We start from the raw sequence: 17,334 nt of genomic DNA, 5'->3' as shown, positions 1-17,334 counted from the left end.
ATCCCATTTACAACAGCACAAAAGACAATAAAAGGCTGGGCACAGTGGCTCACACCTGTAATCCCAGTACTTTGGGAGGCCAAGGCAGGTGGATCACTTGAACCCAGGAGTTGGAGACCAGCGTGGGCAACATGGCAAAACTGTGTTTCTACACCAAAAATACAAAAACTGGCCAGGCATAGTGGTGTGTACCTGTAGTCCCAGATACTCAGGAGGCTAAGGTGGGAGGATCACCAGAGCCTGGCGAGGTCAAGGCTGCAGTGAGCTGTGATCATACCACTGCACTCCAGACTGGGTGACAGAATGACATCCTGTCTTAAAAAAAAAAAATAATAATAATAATAATAATAATAATAAAATACTTAGGAATAAATCTAACCAAGAAAGAGAAAGATCTATACACTGAAAACCATAAAACATTGATGACAAACTGAAAATAACACAAAGAGAAAGACATCCCACATTCATGAACTGAAAGAATTAACATTGCTAAAATATCCACACTACCCAAAGCAACCTACAAATTCAACATAATCCCTATCAAAATTTCCATGATGTTTCTCACAGAAATAGAAAAAACAATATTAGGCTTGGCACAGTGGCTCATGCCTGTAATCCTATAATCCTAGCACTTTGGGAGGCCAAGGCAGGCAGATCACTTGAGCTTAAAGTTTGTGACCAGCCTGGGCAACATGGAGAAACTCCATCTCCACCAAAAATACAAAAAAAAAAAAACTACAGGTGGTAGCACACACTTGTACTGTGGGACAACCTCCCAGCTACTTGAGCCTGAGGAGGGGCGCTCACTCGAGTGCAGGAGACAGAGGCTGCAGTAAGCTATGATTGTGCTACTGCACTCCAGCCTGGGTGACAGAGTGAGACCTCATCTCTAAAAATATTGATTTTTTTAAAAAAAGAATAAGTTCTGAAGTTAGATGCAAATCCATACCCGAAGACTGTCAATTACAAACTACACAGTCTTTAGGTAAATTCTTTAAAATTTTTGAGCCTCAGGGTATACAGCTATAACACAAAAGTAAAAATACCTACTTTGGGCCAGGCGCCGTGGCTCACCTCTGTAATCCCAGAAGTTTGGGAGGCCAAGGCGGGCAGATCACCTGAAGTCAGGAGTTCAAGACCAGCCTGGCCAACATGCTGAAACCCCGTCTCTACTAAAAATACAAAAATTATTCAGGCGTAGTGGCATGCGCACGTGATCCCAGCTACTCGGGAGGCTGAGGCAGGAGAATCACTTGAACCTACGAGACAGAGGTTGCAGTAAGCTGTGATCAAGCTACTGCAATTCAGCCTGGGCAACAGAGCAAGACTGTCTCAAAGAAAAAAAAATCTACTTTGTAGGGTTATTTTCAAAATCAAAGAAAGTAAATGTGAAGAAATGTTTGATGGCAAAAAACCACACTCAATACTTGGTAGCTGCGCACCACAAAGATTATGGGCAATTCTTTTCTTTGTGATTTTCTGATTTTCTGATATATGCTTGTACTGCACTGCAATTACAACTTTAAAAATGTGTAATGATTTAAAGTACTTCCAAATTACAGATTAAACTAGGCTGTGACTCCAGAGTTCACAAAAATCTAATTACAGGCCTTTTCCTCCAAAGAGGAAAAAAAAGTTATTTCAAGATTGAATTATTGGCCTGGCACAGTGGCTCATACCTATAATCCTAGCCCTTTGGGAGGCTGAGGCAGGCAGAATTGCCTGAGCTCAGGGATTCAAGGCCAGCCTGGCCAACATGGCAAAACCCCATCACTACTAAAAATACAAAAAAAAAAACTGGGTGTGGTGGTGCGCACCTGAGGTCCCAGCTACTTAGAAGATGGAGGCACGATAATCCCTTAAACCCAGGAGGCAGAGGTTTCAGTGAACCAAAATCATACCACTACACTCCAGCCTGGGCAACAGAGAAGGACTCTGTCTTGGAAAAAAAAAAAGACTGAGTTGTCATTTCTTTTTTTTTTTTTTTTTTGAGACGGAGTTTCGCTCTTGTTACCCAGGCTGGAGTGCAATGGCGCGATCTCGGCTCACTGCAACCTCCGCCTCCTGGGTTCAGGCAATTCTCCTGCCTCAGCCTCCAGAGTAGCTGGGATTACAGGCACGCACCACCATGCCCAGCTAATTTTTTGCACCTTTAGTAGAGACGGGGTTTCACAATGTGGACCAGGATGGTCTCGATCTCTTGACCTCGTGATCCACCCGCCTCGGCCTCCCAAAGTGCTGGGATTACAGGCTTGAGCCACTGCGCCCGGCGAGTTGTCATTTCTTTAGTCCCACCAGATACGGATTAACTTCAAATCCTTACGTTGCTGGGTTAGGTACACTACTGTTCAATTAGGCGCCTGACAGATTATTGTCTCTGCCTGTGAACTGGAAGTCAATAGTAATTAAGATATACGTTTTTGTTTTTTTTTTTAGATAAATTCCAGATATTTCCAGGTGCTCTGAGGTAAACAGATACTACAGTCCAATAATAAATATAAGTAGAAGATGTATATTTCACAGTAGACTACTGTACCATAAAGGACTTCTGGGGAGCAATTCATTTAATTATATGAATAAAAAGCCAACAGAGAGCAAGCAAGAGGAAGAATAAGCACCCATGTCAGGTTAAATAGCACCACTATATCAAGTTAAAAGGGTTTTCATTTCTCCAAAAAATGTTTTCATTTCTCCAAAAATGTGTATGAATGGCTAATACACATATGAAAAGATGTTGAAATCACTAGTCCTTAGGGAAATACATACCAAAGCCACAATGAGACATAACTTCATACCCACCAAGATGTATACAGTCAAAAAAATAGATAAAACAAGTGTTGGAGAAGATGTGAAGAAACTGGAATCCTCACATACTGCTGTGGGAATGTAAAATAGTACAGCTGGTTTGGTAACAGCATGGCAGTTTCTCAAAAAGTAAAAGATAACTTACCATATAACCCAGAAATTCCATTCCTAGGTTTATACTCAAGAGAAATGAAAACACAAGTTCACACAAAAACTTCTACAGGAATATTCTCAGCAGCAATAGCCAAAAAGCAGAAGCCATGCAAGATGTTCACGAACTGATAAATGAATAAATAAAATGTGGTATGGCCGTATGATGGAATATTATTCGGCCATAAAAATGAAGGGCTAACACGTGCTATAACATGGATGAATCTTAAAAACATTACATTAAATGCAAGAAGCCAGACACAAAAGGCCACATTTCATATAATTCCATTTATGTGAAATGTCCTGAATAGCAAATCATAAAGACAGAAAGTAGACTATTGTGTGGCTAGAGCCGCAGATAAGATGGGAAAGTGGGGAGGGCGGCCAGAACAAGAAATGGCTGCTGATGCTTATGGGGTTTCATATTGGGGTATTGAAAATGTTCTAAATTGATTGTGGTAATGGATGTACAACTCTGTGAATACGTTAAAATCACTGAAGTGTACATTTTAAATGGGTCGATTTTATGTTATGTGAAATGTATCTCAATAAAGCTTTAAATTAGAAAAGAAAGCAAGCTATGTCCTAATCCAAAATGTCCAAAATTGGAATCATTCCGTTACTACCTTCATGATATTTGCCATAACTAAGTTAACGCCTATATAATAATTTACATAATTATCTGTAATACTATTTTAAATGTTAAGATACAAAAAAAAATCTGGCTATGGCAAATATTGATGTGGTACTCAAATGAAATTTGAGAAACTCGGGGCTGCAAAAAAACAGTAGCCATGCAGAAAGTGGAGCACCCAAAAAAGGAATTAAAAAAAGGTGGTAAATAGGGAAAGAACAATAGGTTTGGCTGAGCCCAAAGAGTCTAAACAAGTTCCTGCCTTGTTCAGAACTGAAGTCTCAATTGTCTAATTCTGCTCTGCAATCCCAAAGTATCTATAGAGATGCCTAAGAATCCTAGAGATGGGAATGTGAGACAGAGTATCACTCTGTTCACCCAGGCTGGAGTGCAGTTGCACCATCTCGGCTCACTCCAACCTCCTCCCTGTTCAAGCAATACTCTGCCTCAGCCTCCTGAGTAGCTAGGATTACAAGCATCCACCACCACGCCTGGCTAATTTTTGTATTTTTAGTAGAGACAAGGTTTCACCATCTTGGCCAGGCTGGTCTTGAACTCCTGACCTTGTGATCCACCTGCCTTGGCATCCCAAAGTGCTGGGATTACAGGTGTGAGCCACCACGCCTGGCCTCTCTCTTTTCTTTATCCAGGTTTGAGTACACAGGTTGTAGAAGGGCAAGAAGTAACTGACACACCCAAAGTAGTGATAAACCTAAGCCTGCTGGTAGCACTACTCTAAAATATAGGGGCCCATCTAACTGAAGCCAGGATAGTACATCTATGAATTATCCACATATTGGTCAATACATTGTAGAAAAAAATGACGTTTGCAATCACCGTTCCTCTCTAGGGTTCACAACATCTACCACCCACGCTGTTGCCTTTTCCAAAGTATCAGACACAGAAGGGCAAGTACTCAGATTTTCTTAAATCTGATTTAAGAAAATCTGAGTACTTGCCCTTCTGTGTCTGATACTTTGATGTTGTTGTAGGCATACTCAAAAACTACCAGTAACTGCTCACATCTTAGCTAAGTGGAAAATAAGTGTATTATGGTAAAAATGAGTAGTTTGAAGAGCAATATAGACATTTTATAATTCTAACTTAATAAGATTTTCAATTCTGATTACTTCTATATATACTGCCATGAATATGTCAACTAAATTACTTATTTTCTCTCATGAATGTTGCATGCTCCATTGAAAATATCGAAACTTTCTCTTTTTCCCAATACTATATTAAAAGCGGGGCTAATACATACTAAAATCTTGACAAATGAAATATGACATCTGAAACTTGCTTCAAAACAATTCAGGGGTAGGTAATTTTAATGGAATAATACTACCCATGGATTACATATGGGTAATTTTTCAATAGATTGATACATAGCAGTTCTTCCATTCTCTTTTTCATATGTTTCAAAATGACATAAGATGAACATATTACTTTAAGAAGTTATAACTTCAGGAAAACTTCATGAAATCTTTAGTGTTTCATGTCACAGAAGATAAAACCTTTCCATAAATAATTTCTAATAATTTTTAAGGCTAGCTCCATCATTGGACTGTAGATCTTTTCACTCTTTATATTTTACAAGACTTATAGCCAATAAGTGAAAGCCAAACATGTTTGTGAAAAAGGTTATCTACAAATGCACCATGGAATACTATTGAGCCAGAAAAAAAAAAAAAAAATCATGCCCTCTGCAGCAACATGGATAGAGCTGGAGACCACTGTCAAGTGACTTAATGTGAGAAAAGAAGTGAGAGTTAAACACCAAATACGTGATTGTAAAGTTGTGAACAATAGACACTGGAGATCACTAGACCATAGACATCGGAGATAAGTAGACCGCGGGGGGCGTGAGCTGAAGAACCACCTGTTGCATACTATGCTTACAGCCTGTGTGACGGGATAGTTGGGACCCCAAGCATCAGCATCAAACAATTTACCCATGTAACAAATCTGCACATGTACCCTTTATAATAAAAGTTGAACTTTTTGTTAAAGAAAGGTTATCATCCAGCAGAAACTGCAAGCAGAATTTTATTAGTGATTTAATTTTTGTTATGCCAGCCATTTACAGTTTTCTCTTCTATAATTTCAGAAATGCCAATTGCACAATGGATATCAAATTGCACCATTAGACAGAATTCTATTAAACTTCCTCCTAAATAATACCACCACTTTCTAAGTGTTTAAAGAACATTCACTCGTAATTCCCAAAGAAGTTCGGTTTCTCCTTTAAAACTACTCTGGGGATCCAAGATGGCTGATTAGGAGCAGCTCAGGATTGCAGCTCCCAGCAAAAGCGCAGAGGGTGAGTGGACACCACATTTACAGATGGATTTTTATTGTTCACAGACCAGGAGATTCCCAGGCGCAGGAGACCCGCGGGTCACCAGCGGGGCTGTTTCGGCTGGCGCAGCTGTTTTGGCCGGTGCCCGAGTACAGCAAGTCTCCACACAAAATACACGGGTCCAGGCGCCGTTTTAGCTGGTGATTGGAGCTCCTGGGAGACAAGAGTTGCCCATTCAACTGATAAAAAGGGGGACTGAAACAGGGAGCCAGGCCAGGAGATTCCCGGGCAAAAAAAGGGCCACAAATCTCAGCCACAGTGGGTCGCTACACGGGAAATCACACAGATTCCGGCACCTTTTCAACAGGCGACTGGAACACCTGGGAGACAGAGTCGCCCATTCAACTGAAAAAAAAAAAAGGTGGGGGTCTGAGGCAGGGAGCCAGGTGATCAGGCTTGGCTGGTCCCACCCCTACAAAAAAACAGCAATCTGAAACGCTCTGGATTGAGTTTCACAGCAAGCACAGCTGAACCCTGGAAGGTCCAGCTCTGTAGGGGAGGGGCATCGACCATTACCGAGGCAGTCCGCCATTGCAGAGGCAGCCCACCATTACAGAGAGAGTCCACAATTACAGAGGTGGGCCGCCATCACAGAGGCAGTTCTAACTATAACCATATAAACAGAAGTTCACATAGCAGCAGGGCAGAGCCCACTGCCTGCAGAGCTCAGTAAAGGACAGGCTGTCTCCTCAAGCAGCTCCCTGACCCCCATATATCCAAAGGGTCACCTCATAAAGGAGAGCTCAGATGGACATCGGGCAGGTATCCTTCCGGGAAAAAGCAGAAGAAACGGGCAGCCACCCTTACTGTTCTGCAGCCACTGTAGGTGATCCCCAGGCAAGCAGGGCCTGGAGTGGACCTCAGCAGTCCTACAGCAGAGGGGCCTGAATGTTAGAAGGAAAACGAAGAAACAGAAAGAAATAACTTCATCATCAACAAAGTGGACGTCCAATCAGAAACCCAATCTGAAAGTCAACAACTACAAAGACAACAGGTGGATAAATCCACAAAGATGGGAAGAAACCAGCATAAAAAGGAGAAAAACACCTGAAACCAGAACGCCTCTCCTCCTACAAGGGATCACAACTCCTCACCAGCAAGGGAACAAGACTGGATGGAGAATGAGTGTGATGAATTGACAGAAACGGGCTTGAGAAGGTGAATAAGAAGAAACTTCTGTGAGCTAAAAGAACATGTTCTAACCCAATGCAAAGAAACTAAGAAACTTGAAAAAAGATTTGACAAAAATGCTAATGAGAATAAACAACTTAGAAATACAAGTGAATTGACGGAGGTGAAAAACACAACACGAGAACTTCGCAGAGCATACACAAGTTTCAACAGCCAAACTCACCAAGCAGAAGAAAGGATATCAGAGGTCGAAAATCAACTCAATGAAATAAAACGAGAAGGCAAGATGAGAGAAAAAACGGAAAAAAGGAATGAACAAAGTCTCCAAGAAATATGGGACTATGTGAAAAGACCTAATCTACATTTGATAGGTGTACCTGAATGTGACGGACAGAATCAATCCAAGCCGGAAAATACTCTTCAGGATATTAGGCAGGAAAACTTCCCCAACCTAGCAAGGCAGGCCAATATTCAAGTCCAGAAAATACAGAGAACACCACAAAGATATTCCTCAAGAACAGCAACCCCAAGGCACATATTCATCAGATTCACCAGGGTTGAAATGAAGAAGAAAATGCTAAGGGCAGCCAGAGAGAAAGGTCGAGTTACCCACAAAGGGGAAGCGCATCAGACTCACAGCAGATCTCTCGTCAGAAATCCTACAAGCCAGAAGAGAATGGGGGCCAATATTCAACATCCTTAAAGAAAATACCTTTCAATCCAGAATTTCATACCCAGCCAAACTAAGCTTCATAAGTGAAGGACAAATAAAATTCTTTACGAACAAGCAAGTACTCAGAGATTTCATCACCACCAGGCCTGCTTTACAAGAGCTCCTGAAAGAAGCACTAAACATAGAAAAGAACAACCAGTACCGGCCACTGCAAAAACATACCAAATGGTAAAGAGCATCAACACAATTAAGAAACTGCAACTAATAGGCAAAACCGTCAGCTAGCATCAAAATGGCAGGATCAAATTCACACATAAGAATATTAACCCTAAATGTAAATGGGCTAAATACCCCAATCAAAAGACACAGACTGGCAAATTGGATAAAAAGCCAAAACGCATCGGTGTGCTGTATCCAGAAAACCCATCCCACATGCAAGGATACACAAAGGCTCAAAATAAAGGGATGGAGGAAGATTTACCAAGCAAATGGAGAGCAAAAAAAAAGCAGGAATTGCAATCCTAGTCTCTGATAAAATAGACTTTAAAGCAACAAAGATCAAAAGAGACAGAGAGGGACATTACATAACAGTAAAAGGATCAGTGCAACAAGAAGAGCTAACGATCCTAAATATATATGCACCCAATACAGGAGCACCCAGACACATAAAGCAAGTTCTTAATGACTTACAAAGAGACTTAGACTCCCACACAATAATAGTGGGAGACTTTAACACTCCACTGTCAATATTAGACAGAACAACAAAACAGAAAATTAACAAGGATACCCAGGACTTGAACTCAAGCCTGGACCAAGCAAACCTAATAGACATTTACAGAACTCTCCATCCCAAATCCACAGAATATACATTCTTCTCGGCACGACATCACACCTACTCTAAAATCGACCACATGATTGGAAGCAAATCACTCCTCAGCAAATGCAAAAGAATGGAAATCATAACAAATAGTCTCTCAGACCACAGTGCAATCAAGTTAGAACTCAGAATTCAGAAACTAACACAGAACCGCACATCTTCATGGAAACTGAACAACTGGCTCTGGAATGTTGACTGGATAAACAATAAAATGAAGGCAGAAATAAAGATGTTCTTCGAAACCAACGAGAACGAAGACAAAACGTACCAGAATCTCTGGGATACATTTAGAGCAGTGTCCAGAGGAAAATACATAGCAATAAATGCCCACATGAGAAGCAAGGAAAGATCTAAAATCGACATCCTATTGTCAAAATTGAAAGATCTAGAGAAGCAAGATCAAAAAAACTCAAAACCTAGCAGAAGACAGGCGGCCGGGCGCGGTGGCTCAAGCCTGTAATCCCAGCACTTTGGGAGGCCGAGGCGGGTGGATCACAAGGTCGAGAGATCGAGACCATCCTGGTCAACATGGTGAAACCCCGTCTCTACTAAAAATACAAAAATTAGCTGGGCATGGTGGCGCGTGCCTGTAATCACAGCTACTCAGGAGGCTGAGGCAGGAGAATTACCTGAACCCAGGAGGCGGAGGTTGCGGTGAGCCGAGATCGCGCCATTGCACTCCAGCCTGGGTAACAAGAGCGAAACTCCGTCTCAAAAAAAAAAAAAAAAAAAAAAAAAAAAAAAAAAAAAACTCAAAACCTAGCAGAAGACAACAAATAACTAAGATCAGAGCAGAACTGAAGGAGATAGAGAAACAAAAAAATCCGTCAAAAAAATCAATAATGCAGGAGCTGGTTTTTTTGAAAAGATCAACAAAATAGACAGACCACTAGCCAGATTAATAAAAAAGAAAAGAGAGAATAATCAAATAGATGCAATAAAAAACGATCAAGGGGATATCACCACAGATTCCACAGAAATACAAATCATCATCAGAGATTATTACAAACAACTCTATGCACATAAACTAGTAAACCTGAAAGAAATGGATCAATTCCTGGACACTTGCATCCTCCCAAGCATAAACCAGGAAGAAGTTGAAACCCTGAATAGACCAACAACAAGGGCGGAAGTTGAAGCAGCAATTAAGAGCCTCCCACCCAAAAAAAGCCCAGGTCCAGATGGGTTCACAGCCAAATTCTACCAGACATACAAAGAGGAGCTGGTACCATTCCTTCTGAAACTATTCCAAACAATTCAAAAAGACAAAATCCTTCCCAAATCATTTTATGAGACCAACATCATCCTGATACCAAAACCCGAGAGAGACTCAGCAAGAAAAGAAAACTTCAGGCCAATATCCATGATGAACACAGATGCAAAAAATCTTCAATAAAATACTGGCAAACCAATTGCAACAGCACATCAAAAAGCTTATCCACCATGATCAAGTAGGCTTCATCCCGGGGATGCAAGGCTGGTTCAACATATGCAAGTCTATAAACGTAATTCACCACATAAACATAACCAACAACAAAAACCACATGATTATCTCAATTGATGCAGAGAAGGCCTTTGACAAAATTCAACAGCCCTTTATGCTAAAAACCCTCAATAAACTAGGTATTGACAGAACATATCTCAAAATAATAAAGGCTATTTACAACAAACCAACAGCCAATATCATACTGAATGGGCAAAAACTGGAAGCATTCCCTTTGAAATCTGGCACGAGACAAGGATGCCCTCTCTCACCCCTCCTATTCAATACAGTATTGGAAGTTCTAGCCAGAGCAATCAGGCAAGAAGAAGAAATAAAGGGTATTCAAATAGGAAAGGAGGAAGTCAAATTGTCTCTATTTGCAGATGACATGATTGTATATCTAGAAGACCCCATCGTCTCAGCCCAAAATCTCCTCAAACTGATAAGCAACTTCAGCAAAGTCTCAGGATACAAAATCAATGCGCAAAAATCACAAGCATTCCTATACACCAATAACAGACTTAAAAAGAGCCAAATCAAGAACAAACTGCCATTCACAATTGCCACAAAGAGAATAAAATACCTAGGAATACAACTAACAGGAACGTAAAGGACCTCTTCAAGGAGAACTACAAACCACTGCTCAACAAAACGAGAGGACACAAACAGATGTAGAAACATTCCATGTTCATGGTTAGGTAGAATCAATATCGTGAAAATGGCCATACTGCCCAAAGTAATTTACAGATTCAATGCTATCCCCATCAAGCTACCAATGACCTTCTTCAAAGAACTCGAAAAAACGACCTTAAACATCATATGGAACCAAAAGAGAGCCCGCATAGCCAAGTCAATTCTAAGCAAAAAGAACAAAGCTGGAGGCATCACACTACTGGATTTCAAACTATACTACAAGGCTACAGTAATGAAAACAGCATGGTACTGGTACCAAAGCAGAGACATAGACCAATAGAACAGAACAGAGGCCTTGGAGGCAACACCACACATCTACAACCATCTGATCTTTGACAAACCTCACAAAAACAAGCAGTGGGGAAAGGACTCCCTGTTTAATAAATGGTGTTGGGAAAACTGGCTAGCCATGTGCAGAAAGCAGAAACTGGACCCCTTCCTGACACCTTACACCAAAATTAACTCCAGATGGATTAAAGACTTAAACATAAGACCTAACACCATAAAAACCCTAGAAGAAAATCTAGACAAAACCATTCAGGTCATAGGCACAGGCAAGGACTTCATGACCAAAACACCAAAAGCATTGGCAACAAAAGCCAAAACAGACAAAGGGGACCTAATCAAACTCCACAGCTTCTGCACAGCAAAAGAAACAGTCATTAGAGTGAATTGGCAACCAACAGAATGGGAAAAAATTTTTTGCAATCTACCCATCTGACAAAGGGCTGATATCCAGAATCTACAAAGAAGTGAAACAGATTTACAAGAAAAAAAAACAAGCCCATTCAAAAGCGAGCAAGGGATATGAAGAGACACTTTACAAAAGAAGACATACATGAGGCCAACAAACATAGGAAAAAATGCTCATCATCACTGGTCATTAGAGAAATGCAAATCAAAACTACATTGAGATACCATCTCATGCCGGTTAGAATGACGATCATTAAAAAGTCTGAAGACAACAGATGCTGGAGAGGATGTCGAGAAATAGGAACACTTTTACACTGTTGGTGGGAGTGTAAATCAGTTCAACCATTGTGAAAGACAGTGTGGCGATTCCTCAAGGACCTAGAAATAGAAATTCCATTTGACCCAGCAATCCCGTTACTGGGTATATATGCAAAAGATTATAAATCGTTCTACTATAAGAACACATGCACACGAATGTTCATTGCAGCATTGTTTACAATAGCAAAGACCTGGAACCAACCAGGCGCCAGGCTGGAGTGAAGTGGCGTGATTTCAGCTCACTGCAACCTCCGCCTCCAGGATTCAAGCAATTCTTCTGCCTCAGCCTCCAGAGTAGCTGGGACTACAGGTGTGCGCCACCAAGCCCAGCTAATTTTTGTATTTTTTTGGTAGAGACCAGGTTTCACCATGTTGGCCAGAATGGTCTCGATCTCTTGACCTCGTGATCCACCCGCCTCGGCCTCCCAAAGTGCTGGGATTACAGGCGTGAGCCACCGCGCCCACCACATAAGGTATTTTTAATGCAGCTCAAGGGAGTGGGGAGAAAGGAGGAAAACAGCATTTATTCAGGGCTTACCATGGGCCGGGAACAGTTCTAAATGCTTTACAGACACCTAATTTATTACTATCAACAAATTTATGAGGTGGGTATTCCTATCTTACAGATGAGAAAGGCTCAGAAAAATTACTTCGCCAAAAACAAAGAGTGGAGCTGAGATTCAAATTAAAATCAGTCTGCCTTCAAAGCTGATTACTTCTCCCACAAAGACAACCTTCCAAATCACATTAAAAACTGACTCTGATTGATCCAAAATACTCATTCTTTAGTGGATATCATTCTTCAATAAATGGCATAAATCAATCTGAACCCAACAAACTTTGAGGAAAAGTCATAGTTAAGAGAAATAATAAAAGGGACAGAACAGCAGCATAGGCCTGAGTGGGACAGTGGTCAGACTACCAACATTAGGTCAGAACACTGAATCCCAGCTCTACCACTCACCAGCTGGTGATCTAGGCAAGTCACCTTTTGAGTCCCGGTCTCCCTATTCATAAAACAAGCATTACTCCTAGCCCTCCCATCCTTCTACCGCAGATTGTTTATGAAGATGAAAAGTTAAATGATGAAATTAATCCATAAACTAAGAGAAACTATCACTCATATAAGGAATCAGTATCTATTCGGTAAAATGACTCCTAGTGAACGGCGATTTTCATGGAAAGGAACTTGTCACAAACAGAAGCAGCAATGCAGTCCAGCAGCAACAGGAAGCGGCTCGCGAGCCGGCGGCTCCATCTCAGCGGGAGCCCCTGCCCGGTGCCTAGGGGACCAGTTTTCCGCCGGCTTTCTCACAATCTGTTCCTCCCTGCTGCCGTTCCCACGAACGCGACTGGAAAACGGTGTAGGGGAAAGGCGCGAAGGAAAGCGCGGGGAAAAGAGCGGTCACAGAGCGGGGGGCTGGGTCCCCCCACTCCCAGGTGCGAAGGGCCCTTCACCCCTCCAGGCCTCGCGCCTCTGGAAGGCGGAGAGGCCATTCCCGCCCTGCTGCCCGCGCACCAAGCTCGGAGTCTCGGGGCGGGGAGAGCGTGGGAAACCCTGCCGGGATGGAGGACGACGACGGCCATCACCTGTCAAACGGAGGGAGGCTCCCGCGGGAGCCCCTCGCATTTCAACATTCCAGAAGCCTCGTCCCCCGCGGCCGGGGCAGCCCCGCACTCACCCCCCGGACCGCGTGGCGTGCGGGGTCCCGCGGCCCTCGCACCCCCACCGAGCCCTCAGCGCAGGCCCCGCCGCTGCTCACCCCCGCCCCGGCCCGGAGGCCGACCCCGCGCCCGCCCCCGGCGACGGCGGCTCCCCTCCCCCAGCAGCGATCCCGGCCCCGCTCCGCCCGCACTCCCAGGTGAGGGGAGGAGGGTGAAAGGGCGTACCCCGCCGCCATTTTGTCCCCCGGTCCCCGCAGGCATGGAGACGGCCCGCGCCACGGCCCGGACCCGCCCGGGTCTGCGCGACGCACGCCCCTCGCGGACACTCACCGCCGGCCGCCCTGCGCAGTCCGGGGCGGCTCCGAGCGTCCCGGCGGGAAAGGGGCGGGGCGGGGCGGGGCGGGGCGGGGCCGCGCGGCCTCGGAGGGGCGGGGCGGCTCCCCGGCGCACCACGTGACTCAGCCGCTCCCCGCCGCCGGCCCCGCGCCGCCCACGCGCAGGCGCACCGGGGTCCGCGCCGCCGGGGCGCGCAGGCGGGAGGTCGGAGGGCTGGTTCGGCGCGTCTTCTCCGAAGCCGCTTCTCTTCCCGGGTTGAGTTCGCACGGCCGCTCTTAGCCGCACCGGCCTTTCTGGTACTCGGCCTCTTCCCTCCGCCGGCCTTATCGCCGCCACAGTCAGGCCGGAGATTCGGGACTTGGAGACGCGCCGCGCGGCAATCTGTGCTGCTGCGAGCCCCGGACGGGAGCCCGCCCGGCGCAGCCAGGCCTCGCGGAAGCTCGTCGGGCCCTCCCGCGCGCCAGGCTTGGGAGGTCCGAGGACAGGGACCCGGCGAATGCGTCTCCTCTGCTTCAAGGACAAGCACGTGATGGACTAAATAACATGTAAATCAGTCTGAACCACCTAGAAAAGAGAGTCAGTGCAGACCGTAATTATCAATCGAACGTTCCCCCCCTTTTCCTCCCGCTGGGAAACGGCTCTTTCCCTTCCGTCTCCGTCCTCACCCGCGGCGGGCGGGAGTCCTGGACTCACAGGCGCTGCTGGGGCAGGACCCCTGCGCTGGGCTGAGCTCCGGCTCCCCTCCTCTCTCGCCTTCTCAGAAGACTCGCTGTTTCATTTATTCAGCAAACGTTTACTGAGCACATACTGTATATCAGACGGTGTTCTAGATGCTTGGAGCGAGCAAAATAAACAGCAGTCTCTAAAAAACCTCCGACTTCTTGGAGCAGGGTGAAACCAGGCAGGTGTTAGGTGATCAAGTTTAGGCCGGGCGCGGTGGCTCACGCCTGTCATCCCAGCAGTTTGGGAGGCCGAGGCGGGCGGATCCCGAAGTCAAGAGATCGAGACCATCCTGGCCGACTTGGTGAAACCCCGTCTTTACTAAAAATACAAAAATTAGCTGGGCGTGGTGATGTGTGCCTGTAATCCCAGCTACTCAGGAGGCGGAGGTTGCGGTGAGCTGAGATCGTGCCATTGCACTCCAGCCTGGATGACAGTGCAAGACTCTGCAAAAAAAAAAAAAAAAAAAAAAAAGTCACTAGAGATTTCCCCACTGTATGTTTTATGGACGTTCTCATCATGACCTAACCGAATTTCTCTTCATGACACTCCTTCCTTCTGGAAACGTTTTCTTTCCTTGCCTCCGTTTTTACTCTTTTGGTAGCACTTCGCCATCTCTAGCCACTCCCTCTCCATCTCTTGTAAAATCTCTCTTATTTCTCCCAGGCTTTAAATATTGGTATCCTGCAGGAATAGGTGTAAGCCCTCACCCTTTTCCCACTGCGCACACTCTATGTGACCACTGCATTTTACATAACTTTGGTTAGCATCTTTATGCTCTGGATTTCCCAATAGATATCTCCGGCCCTGATTCCTGCTCCCGGGATCCAGGCCGCGTAATTAACTACCTACAGATCATCTCCACTTGAATCAATAAAAATCAATAAAGGCCGGACGCAGTGGCTGACGCCTGTAATCCCAACACTTTGGAAGACTAGAGTCGGGCAGATCACAAGGTCAGGAGATCGAGACCTATAAAGCCCTGAATATCAGGCTTGTTGATGTGCACAGCCTCATTTTTAGGCCATTCCCTCAATCGCCCTATCCTCCATACAAAATAAAATACATTCAAGCCCTGGAATTTACTTCTTCTCTCTTTCTCCCCACCCCACCCCCCAACCTGGGCCTTTTAGTATTCCTTATACTGGACTAATATAATATTAATAGCTATCTTTGCATAAATATTTTCTATGCACAAGACGTGTGTGTGTACATATGCACATAGACATATTTTTGTGCGTTGTCAGATTGTGTGTGTGTGTGTGTGTGTGTGTGTGTGTACATACATTTGGTCTGACATACATATATTTAATCTGACAACAACCCTGAAAATTAGGTACCTTTTCCCATTTTACAAATCAACAAAGCCCCTATATTTATTTCTCCTGGAGCTAGGAAGGAGTGGGGCCAGAATATGGACCTAGGTCTATTTGATTCCAAAGCCCTTCTTTGAGTCATTATGCCGTATATGTTGAGAGCTAGAGGTGGTTGAATTTTATTAAGCATTTACTATGTAGCAGACATTATGCTAAACGGATATTAGCATGGACTTTTCATGGATTATATTTAACATACATAAAGAAATCAGTGCACTCAAAGTATGGAATAGTGGTATCCTACAGCAATGTAAGACCCTGACTTTGGAGATAGATAACATAATATATAACCTTGAGCAAATTACTGAAATCCTCTAAACTTCACATTCATCATCTGTCAAATGGAGCAATAAAATACACCTCAAAAGGGTTTTGTGATTATTAATGAATCAATTTTTAGAAAGCACTTAGTACAGTTTAGCATAGAGAAAGAGGTCAAATTATGCCAACTATAATGTTTCTTTTGTCATCTAATCTCACAACAAACACATGAAGTGGGTACTACTATACAACTATCCCCTTTTCTTCAGCTGCCGTGTCTTTTCCCACCTCCTGACTTCCACACACGAGTCTCTCCAGAATGCCCCTGCTCCTTTTTGCTACCTGATAAACTCCCACCTGCCTCTAGGACGTCCCCAGATACCCTTTCCTGCAGTTTGGCAGCAGGCCTGGTTGCTCCTTCCTCTGGGCTTCCAAAGCACTTTGTATGAACTTCGATAGTTAGAATTCTTTGAAAGCAAGGAACAAGAATCCACTCAACTGTTTACTATGCCATGACCAGCCTCAGGCCCACTTCTAAAGTCAAATCTAGTGACTTAGGAGAGAAACATAAGGTCTGTTCCAAGAAGTAGAAATTTATACAGCAAAACCACTGCAATAATGTATGTATTTTCATCAGCAGTAACCTGAAAAACATTCATGGGGAGTAGATTCTACAGGTGTTACATAGGAAAAGATAGAATATAATAGCAGGCCAGGCTAAACTTAACAATATGAATGTCCTTACCTGAGATTCTCATTTTAATGTGCTAAATTGAGCAACTGGGCTGAGCACGGTGGCTCACCCCTGTAATCTCAGCACTTTGGGAGGCTGAGGTGGGTGGATCACCTCAGGTCAGGAGTTCAAGACCAGCCTGGCTAACATGGTGAAATTCCATGTCTACTAAAAATACAAAAATTAGCCAAGTGTGGCACAGGCCTGTAATCCCAGCTACTCAGGAGGCTGAGTCAGAAGAATTGCTTGAACCCAGGAGGCAGAGGTTATAATTAGCCGAGATTGCACCACTGTACTACGTAGCCTGGGTGACAGAGTGAGACTCCATCTCAAAATAAATAAATTAATTTAAAAATAAATAAATAGAGCAACTGGAAGCATCTCTAATGGTTTGCTTGCTTGACTGAACGAAACTAGGATTCAGTGG

At 44.0% G+C, this 17,334-nt stretch overlaps 1 protein-coding gene across 8 annotated transcripts in view; it reads right to left on the bottom strand.

The window, feature by feature from the left end:
- SCAPER (S-phase cyclin A associated protein in the ER) overlaps positions 1-13,878 on the bottom strand; it is a 535,706-nt gene extending 521,828 nt beyond the window's left edge. For 6 of the 8 annotated variants that reach the window (XM_074392618.1, XM_074392622.1, XM_074392621.1 and 3 more), the window contains exon 1: positions 13,812-13,878. The gene's annotated coding sequence lies outside the window, so the exon portion shown is untranslated. The other 2 variants (XM_074392619.1, XM_074392624.1) reach the window with 1 other exon arrangement.
- Positions 13,879-17,334: the final 3,456 nt, after the last annotated feature.

The sequence above is a fragment of the Saimiri boliviensis genome, chromosome 2 (assembly GCF_048565385.1).
Source record: "Saimiri boliviensis isolate mSaiBol1 chromosome 2, mSaiBol1.pri, whole genome shotgun sequence".
Taxonomy (NCBI): Eukaryota; Metazoa; Chordata; class Mammalia; order Primates; family Cebidae; genus Saimiri; species Saimiri boliviensis.
Note: the sequence above shows the minus strand (reverse complement) of the source record. Positions and strands in the feature narration are given on the sequence as shown.